Genomic DNA, 9568 nt, shown 5'->3' with positions numbered 1-9568 from the left:
CCCCGACACTGTTAAAACGCTCCCGATGTCTTCAGGTGCGGGTGTTGTTGTCACAGCATGGACATAAGGCACGTTGACCACAACAACACCCATACAATGAGTAGTAATTGTGTAACTGAAATGATTCTGATCCACATCTTATCTTAATTTGAAAACAAAGAAATGGAGTATAAAAAGGAGCCGGCCTTTTGAACGGCTCTTTGCAAGGAACGACTCCCTAAAGTCCGACTCCCTAAGTTCCAAGAGCCATAAATGCATTTTCTCTCTGTTGTGGTGGCTTTTTTAGTGTGTGTGTGTGTGTGTGTGTGTGTGTGTGTGTGTGTGTGTGTGTGTGTGTGTGTGTGTGTGTGTGTGTGTGTGTGTGTGTGTGTGTGTGTGTTGTTTTTGGACATTTTTTCTGCATGACTGCCGGAGAGCAGACACCTGCTCGCTGGAAACAGATGTGCGTTCACACGCTGGAAAGAAAAAAAAAAGGCTGTTTGCTACCGCCGTGCTGGTGCGCGTCTGCACGCCACCAACGTGCACGAGTGTGCGCGGGGCGTGGGCAGTTTTTTGTTTTTTTTTGTTGTTTGTTTTTGAAATCGGAAAGTATGACTCGGCACGTCTGGTCTGAATGTCGTGCAGCGCCCGCCGGGTCACGTGACGCGGGAAAGTGACCCTGGCGGAAGTGCGGTCGCCTGGCAAGCATCAAAGGAACACGAGAGGGAATGATGTCATGTGAAGTGAATGAGACAATAACAGGATGCATTGTGGGAAATGCTTCCAGTTGCATGTCTGTCACACACACACACATTCTTGTATTTCTTACCTTCTTGAGACGTGAGAAAAAAGCCTCCCTCTTTAGGACCAGCCTTTCTAGACATATAAAGATGTGCATTTACAACATTAATAATATATACATACTATGCAAATTAGTTTGATTTTCCCAAGAAAAACGTTTTTTTGCACAAAAAAATCCTGACTTTGGAGCAATGTTCACGGACTCTGGTATTTGTCTCTCTATTAGATGCAATGGTTTTCAGTATTGGGACCATGATTTATGTCCTCACTTGTTCACACCTCCTCATATGGAAGATAATTTTACTTGTTGATGTCTCAAGATGGGTAGAAATACAAGAACACACACACACACACACATTCGTGTATTTCGTACCTTCTTGAGAAAAACGCCTCCCTCTTTAGGACCAGCCTTTCTAGATATATAAAGATGTGTATTTACAACATTAATAATATATACATACTATGCAAATTAGTTTGATTTTCCCAAGAAAAACTTTTTTTGCACAAAAAATCCGGACTTTGGAGCAATGTTCACGGACTCTAGTATTTGGCTCTCTATTAGATGCAATGGTTTTCAGTATTGCGAACATGATTTATGTCCTCACTTGTTCACACCTCCTCATATGGAAGCGACTTTTTCTTGTTGATGTCTCAAGAAGGGTAGAAATATAAGAACGCACACACACACATTCTTGTATTTCGTACCTTCTTGAGACCTGAGAAAAATGCCTCCCTCTTTAGGACCAGCCTTTCTAGACATATAAATATGTGTATTTACAACATTAATAATATATACATACTATGCAAATTAGTTTGATTTTCCTAAGAAAAACGTTTTTTTGCACAAAAAATCCTGACTTTGGAGCAATGTTCACGGACTCTGGTATTTGTCTCTCTATTAGATGCAATGGTTTTCAGTATTGGGACCATGATTTATGTCCTCACTTGTTCACACCTCCTCATATGGAAGCGACTTTTCCTTGTTGATGTCTCAAGAAGGGTACAAATACAAGAACACACACACACATTCGTGTATTTCGTACCTTCTTGAGACTTGAGAAAAACGCCTCCCTCTTTAGGACCAGTCTTTCTAGATATATAAAGATGTGTATTTACAACATTAATAATATATACATACTATGCAAATTAGTTTGATTTTCCCAAGAAAAACTTTTTTTGCACAAAACATCCTGACTTTGGAGCAATGTTCACGGACTCTGGTATTTGGCTCTCTATTAGATGCAATGGTTTTCAGTATTGGGACCATGATTTATGTCCTAACTTGTTCACACCTCCTCATATGGAAGCTACTTTTCCTTGTTGATGTCTCAAGAAGGGTTGCAATACAAGAACACACACACACACACACAGTCTTGTATTTCGTACCTTCTTGAGACTTGAGAAAAAAGCCTCCCTCTTTAGGACCAGCCTTTCTAGACATATAAAGATGTGTATTTACAACATTAATAATATATGCATACTATGCAAATTAGTTTGATTTTCCCAAGAAAAAAGTTTTTTTGCACAAAAAATCCTGACTTTGGAGCAATGTTCACGGACTCTGGTATTTGTCTCTCTATTAGATGCAATGGTTTTCAGTATTGGGACCATGATTTATGTCCTCACTTGTTCACACCTCCTCATATGGAAGCTACTTTTCCTTGTTGATGTCTCAAGACGGGTGGCAATACAAGAACACACACACACACACACACACGGTCTTGTATTTTAGACCTTCTTGAGACGTGAGAAAAATGCCTCCCTCTTTAGGACCAGCCTTTCTAGACATATAAAGATGTGTATTTACAACATTAATAATATATACATACTATGCAAATTAGTTTGATTTTCCCAAGAAAAATGTTTTTTTGCACAAAAAATCCTGACTTTGGAGCAATGTTCACGGACTCTGGTATTTGTCTCTCTATTAGATGCAATGGTTTTCAGTATTGGGACCATGATTTATGTCCTCACTTGTTCACACCTCCTCATATGGAAGCGACTTTTCCTTGTTGATGTCTCAAGAAGGGTACAAATACAAGAACACACACACACACACACACACATTCGTGTATTTCGTACCTTCTTGAGACCTGAGAAAAAAGCCTCCCTCTTTAGGACCAGCCTTTATAGACATATAAAGATGTGTATTTACAACATTAATAATATATACATACTATGCAAATTAGTTTGATTTTCCCAAGAAAAACTTTTTTTGCACAAAAAACCCTGACTTTGGAGCAATGTTCACGGACTCTGGTATTTGGCTCTCTATTAGATGCAATGGTTTTCAGTATTGGGACCATGATTTATGTCCTCACTTGTTCACACCTCCTCATATGGAAGCGACTTTTCCTTGTTGATGTCTCAAGAAGGGTACAAATACAAGAACACACACACACACACACACACATTCGTGTATTTCGTACCTTCTTGAGACCTGAGAAAAAAGCCTCCCTCTTTAGGACCAGCCTTTATAGACATATAAAGATGTGTATTTACAACATTAATAATATATACATACTATGCAAATTAGTTTGATTTTCCCAAGAAAAACTTTTTTTGCACAAAAAACCCTGACTTTGGAGCAATGTTCACGGACTCTGGTATTTGGCTCTCTATTAGATGCAATGGTTTTCGGTATTGGGAACATGATTTATGTCCTAACTTGTTCACACCTCCTCATATGGAAGCTACTTTTCCTTGTTGATGTCTCAAGACGGGTAGCAATACAAGAACACACACACACACACACACACACATTCGTGTATTTCGTACCTTCTTGAGACTTGAGAAAAAAGCCTCCCTCTTTAGGACCAGCCTTTCTAGATTTATAAAGATGTGTATTTACAACATTAATAATACATACATACTATGCAAATTAGTTAGATTTTCCCAAGAAAAACATTTTTGCACAAAAAATCCTGACTTTGGAGCAATGTTCACGGACTCTGGTATTTGTCTCTCTATTAGATGCAATGGTTTTCAGTATTGGGACCATGATTTATGTCCTCACTCGTTCACACCTCCTCATATGGAAGCGACTTTGCCTTGTTTATGTCTCAAGAAAGGTAGCAATACAAGAACACACACACACACATTCGTGTATTTCGTACCTTCTTGAGACGTGAGAAAAATGCCTCCCTCTTTAGGACCAGCCTTTCTAGACATATAAAGATGTGTATTTACAACATTAATAATATATACATACTATGCAAATTAGTTTGATTTTCCCAAGAAAAACGTTTTTTTGCACAAAAAACCCTGACTTTGGAGCAATGTTCACAGACTCTGGTATTTGGCTCTCTATTAGATGCAATAGTTTTCAGTATTGGGACCATGATTTATGTCATCACTTGTTCACATCTCCTCATATGGAAGCTACTTTTCCTTGTTGATGTCTCAAGACGGGTGGCAATACAAGAACACACACACACACACACACATTCTTGTATTTTAGACCTTCTTGAGACGTGAGAAAAATGCCTCCCTCTTTAGGACCAGCCTTTATAGATATATAAAGATGTGTATTTACAACATTAATAATATATACATACTATGCAAATTAGTTTGATTTTCCCAAGAAAAAGGTCACAATTTCACAAGAAAAACCTTTTTTGCACAAAACATCCTGACTTTGGAGCAATGTTCACGGACTCTGGTATCTGGCTCTCTATTAGATGCAATGGTTTTCCGTATTGGGACCATGATTTATGTCCTAACTTGTTCACACCTCCTCATATGGAAGCTACTTTTCCTTGTTGATGTCTCAAGATGGGTAGCAATACAAGAACAGACACACACACAAATTCATGTATTTCGTACCTTCTTGAGACCTGAGAACATTAATAATATATACATACTATGCAAATATGAAAAATATTGTTGTGAAAAATGAGTTGGAATTTCACAAGAAAAACTTAGAATTTTGGCAGTATTATAATAAAAGTCGGCATTTTACTCGACGCAAGTCAAAATTTTACAAGAATAACTGAACATTTGTGCAATGTTATGATAAAAGTTGGAATTTTACTCAATAACAGTCGCAATTTTACAAGAAAAGCTTCAAATGTTGGCAATTTTTTTTGAAAAGTCGTAATTTTACCCGACAAAAGTCAAAATTTTGTAAGAAACTTCAAAATGTTGGCAATGCTATCATAATAATCAGGATTTTACTGGGCAAAATGATGACAAAAGTCATAATCTTACTCAAAAAAATGTCACTATTTTGCAAGAACAACAAAAAAATATTGTGACAAAAGTCCGAATTTTATATGACAAATGTCACCATTTTGCATTATAAAGTAATAATTTTACATAAAAAGGAATCATTTTACGAGAAAATATTGCAATATCACAGAAACAGAAAGAATATGAGAAATTGTTCCCAATTTTATAAGAAAAAAGTCGACACATTGTGAGAAAAAGACTGCTGTTAGTTTGTTTTGTTTGTAATTGTTTTTAATCTTCATTATTTACGTCATGTTATTACAGTATGTCTCTATATACATATTTATTTGATTTTCTTTTAAATTAATTTTTGTCCAAAAGGGGCGCATTTCAATTTCTTACACACACTTGTTATTTCATATGTTGGCCAGAGGGGGCGCACTTCAAATTTTTACACACACTTGTTATTTCATATGTTGACCAGAGGGGGAGCACTTCAAGTTTTTACACACACTTGTTATTTCATATGTTGACCAGAGGGGGCGCACTTCAAGTTTTTACACACACTTGTTATTTCATATGTTGGCCAGAGGGGGAGCACTTCAAATTTTTACACACACTTGTTATTTCATATGTTGGCCAGAGGGGGAGCACTTCAAATTTTTACACACACTTGTTATTTCATATGTTGACCAGAGGGGGAGCACTTCAAATTTTTACACACACTTGTTATTTAATATGTTGGCCAGGGGGGGAGCACTTCACATTTTTACCCACACTTGTTATTTCATATGTTGGCCAGAGGGGGAGCACTTCAAGTTTTTACACACACTTGTTATTTCATATGTTGGCCAGAGGGGGCGCACTTCACATTTTTACACACACTTGTTATTTCATATGTTGGCCAGAGGGGGGCACTTCAAATTTTTACACACACTTATTATTTCATATGTTGACCAGAGGGGGAGCACTTCAAATTTTTACATACACTTGTTATTTCATATGTTGACCAGAGGGGGACACTTCAAGTTTTTACACACACTTGTTATTTCATATGTTGACCAGAGGGGGAACACTTCAAATTTTTACACACACTTGTTATTTCATATGTTGACCAGAGGGGGAACACTTCAAAACTTTACACACACTTGTTATTTCATATGTTGGCCAGAGGGGGAGCACTTCAAATTTTTACACACACTTGTTATTTCATATGTTGGCCAGAGGGGGAGCACTTCACATTTTTACCCACACTTGTTATTTCATATGTTGACCAGAGGGGGCGCACTTCAAATTTTTACACACACTTGTTATTTCATATGTTGGCCAGGGGGGGGACACTTCAAATTTTTACACACACTTCTTATTTCATATGTTGACCAGAGGGGGAGCACTTCACATTTTTACACACACTTGTTATTTCATATGTTGGCCAGAGGGGGAGCACTTCACATTTTTACCCACACTTGTTATTGCATATGTTGACCAGAGGGGGAGCACTTCACATTTTTACACAAACTTGTTATTTCATATGTTGACCAGAGGGGGAGCACTTCAAATTTTTACACACACTTGTTATTTCATATGTTGACCAGAGGGGGCGCACTTGAAGTTTTTACACACACTTGTTATTTCATATGTTGGCCAGAGGGGGAGCACTTCAAATTTTTACACACACTTGTTATTTCATATGTTGACCAGAGGTGGAGCACTTCAAATTTTTACACACACTTGTTATTTAATATGTTGGCCAGAGGGGGAGCACTTCACATTTTTACCCACACTTGTTATTTCATATGTTGGCCAGAGGGGGAGCACTTCAAGTTTTTACACACACTTGTTATTTCATATGTTGGCCAGAGGGGGCGCACTTCACATTTTTACACACACTTGTTATTTCATATGTTGGCCAGAGGGGGAGCACTTCAAATTTTTACACACACTTGTTATTTCATATGTTGACCAGAGGGGGAGCACTTTTAAAAGCGACACACAGTCAATTTGAAAAATCCCTCCTTTTTGGGACCACCCTCATGTTGATAGATGTCACCACCAGGGGTCTATTTTTTGTTTTTTTGTAACGTGTTTAAGGCCGATGACAAAGGAGTCAGGGACCACAGATGGCCCCTGTGCTGCACTTTGGGCAATCCAGCTGTAGAAGCTAACTGTTGACCTACTCAGTGGCTTAGTGGTTAGAGTGTCCGCCCTGAGGTGGTAGGTTGTGAGTTGAAACCCCGGCCGAGTCATACCAAAGACTATAAAAATGGGACCCATTCCCTCCCTGCTAGGCACTCAGCATCAAAGGTTGGAATTGGGTGTTAAATCACCAAAAATGATTCCTGGGCGTGGTCACTGCTCTCCTCACCTGTCAATGTTTACCTTTGTATGCACATTAAATCAACAAAAAAATCTTGACTTTGGAGCAATGTTCACAGACTCTAGTATTTGGCTCTCTATTATATGCAATGGTTTTCTGCATTGGGACCATGATTTATGTCATCACTTGTTCACACCTCCTCATATGGAAGCTACTTTTCCTTGTTGATGTCTCAAGAAGGGTAGAAATACAAGTACACGCACACATACGTTGGGTGGATTCCCCAAAGCCGGCACGAGAGTCTGAGGGGAGTCAAGTAGTCGCACACACCCTTGGCGAGGAGGCACCGGCCCTCTCTGGGGTTGTGGCCGGGACGTCCGGTCTGGCACATTTGACAGCTCGGGAAAACCCGTCTGGCAGGGAGAGGTCGGACTTGCCGGTCCTCTGAGGTCTGGCGCCACCTCTGGACATTCACCAAGGTGGACCGGGTGGGACGAGGATGCCGCTCTGTGGACTACAGCTCTCAGTAGAGGTGGGAGTCATGGCTCTTGTCTTTCAAAGACTTGTTGAAAAGACTCGTTTGTTACTCTAGTTTTTATTTTGATGTTTCCTTTTTTTTACTTTGTAACTGAAGCATCAGGGCGCTGCTCCGTAGTCCAGAAGCCAGGAATAGGGCTTAGGTTGGAGGATCTGTGTAGTCATGGTCCATCATACTTGCCAACCCTCCCGGATTTTCCGGGAGACTCCCGGAATTCAGCGCCTCTCCCGAAAACCTCCCGGAAGAAATTTTCTCCCGGAATTCAGCCGGAGCTGGAGGCCACGCCCCCTCCAGTTCCATGCGGACCTGAGTGGGGACAGCGGCGACAGTCTGTTTTCACGTCCGCTTTCCCACAATATAAACAGCGTGCCTGCCCAATCACGTTATAACTGTAGAATGATCGAGGGCGAGTTCTTGGTTTCTTATGTGGGTTTATTGTTAGGCAGTTTCATTAACGTCCTCCCAGCGCGGTAACAACACACAACAACAGCAGTCATAATTTCGTCTACCATAAAGCAGTTTGTCTGCCGTAAACAGCAATGTTGTGACACTCTTAAACAGGACAATACTGCCATCTACTGGATAGCCTCCGGAACACTGAAAGTCAAGTATTTATTTTATTTATATGTATAATAAAATATATATATATATATATATATATATATATATATATATATATATATATATATATATATATATATATATATATATATATATATATATATATATATATATATATATATATATATATATATATATATATATTTTATTATACATATAAATAATTTTATTTATATGTATAATAAAATATATATATATATATATATATATATTTTATTATACATATAAATAAAATTATATGTATAATAAAATAAATATATATATATATATATATATATACATATATATATATATATGTATACATGTATATATATATATATATATATATATTTATATATATATGTATATATGTATATATATATATATATATGTATATATATATATATATATATATATATATATATATATATATATATATATATGAATAAATATATATATATATATATATATAGCTAGAATTCACTGAAAGTCAAGTATTTCATATATATATATATATATATATATATATATATATATATATATATATATATATATGAAATACTCCAGTTGGTGAAGAATTCTAGCTGTAAATATACTCCTCCCCTCTTAACCACGCCCCCAACCACGCCCCCCTCCCCCAACCACGCCCCACGCCCCCCATCTCCCGGAATCGGAGGTCTCAAGGTTGGCAAGTATGTAGTCCATGCACCAGACATTGATACAACGTTGATTATAAGTGCATGTCCTTTAAAGCGGACGTTGAAACGACGTTGCAAAATAGTTGTATTCGTAAATTGGGACAAGTGTTGGTTGGAAAATGACCACATTTCAACGGTCAAATCCAGGTCAGAACCCAACATTGAATAAACGTATTTGTGTTGTAGAATATTGGTTGGGAAATGACCAAATTTCAACGGTCAAATCGACGTCACAACCCAACATTGAATAAACGTATTTTTGGAGAATATTGGTTGGAAAATGACCATATTTCAACAGTAAAATCAACGACACAACCCAACATTGATTAAACGTCAAAAAGCATGTTGTTTCAACATTGTATTTGTGTTGTAGAACAGTGGTCCCCAACCACCGGGCCGTGGCCCTGGTACCGGTCCGTGGACCGATTGGCCGCATAAGAAATAAAAAAATTATAATTTTTTTAA

The sequence above is a fragment of the Entelurus aequoreus genome, linkage group LG11 (genome assembly GCF_033978785.1).
Source record: "Entelurus aequoreus isolate RoL-2023_Sb linkage group LG11, RoL_Eaeq_v1.1, whole genome shotgun sequence".
Taxonomy (NCBI): domain Eukaryota; kingdom Metazoa; phylum Chordata; class Actinopteri; order Syngnathiformes; family Syngnathidae; genus Entelurus; species Entelurus aequoreus.
Note: the sequence above shows the minus strand (reverse complement) of the source record.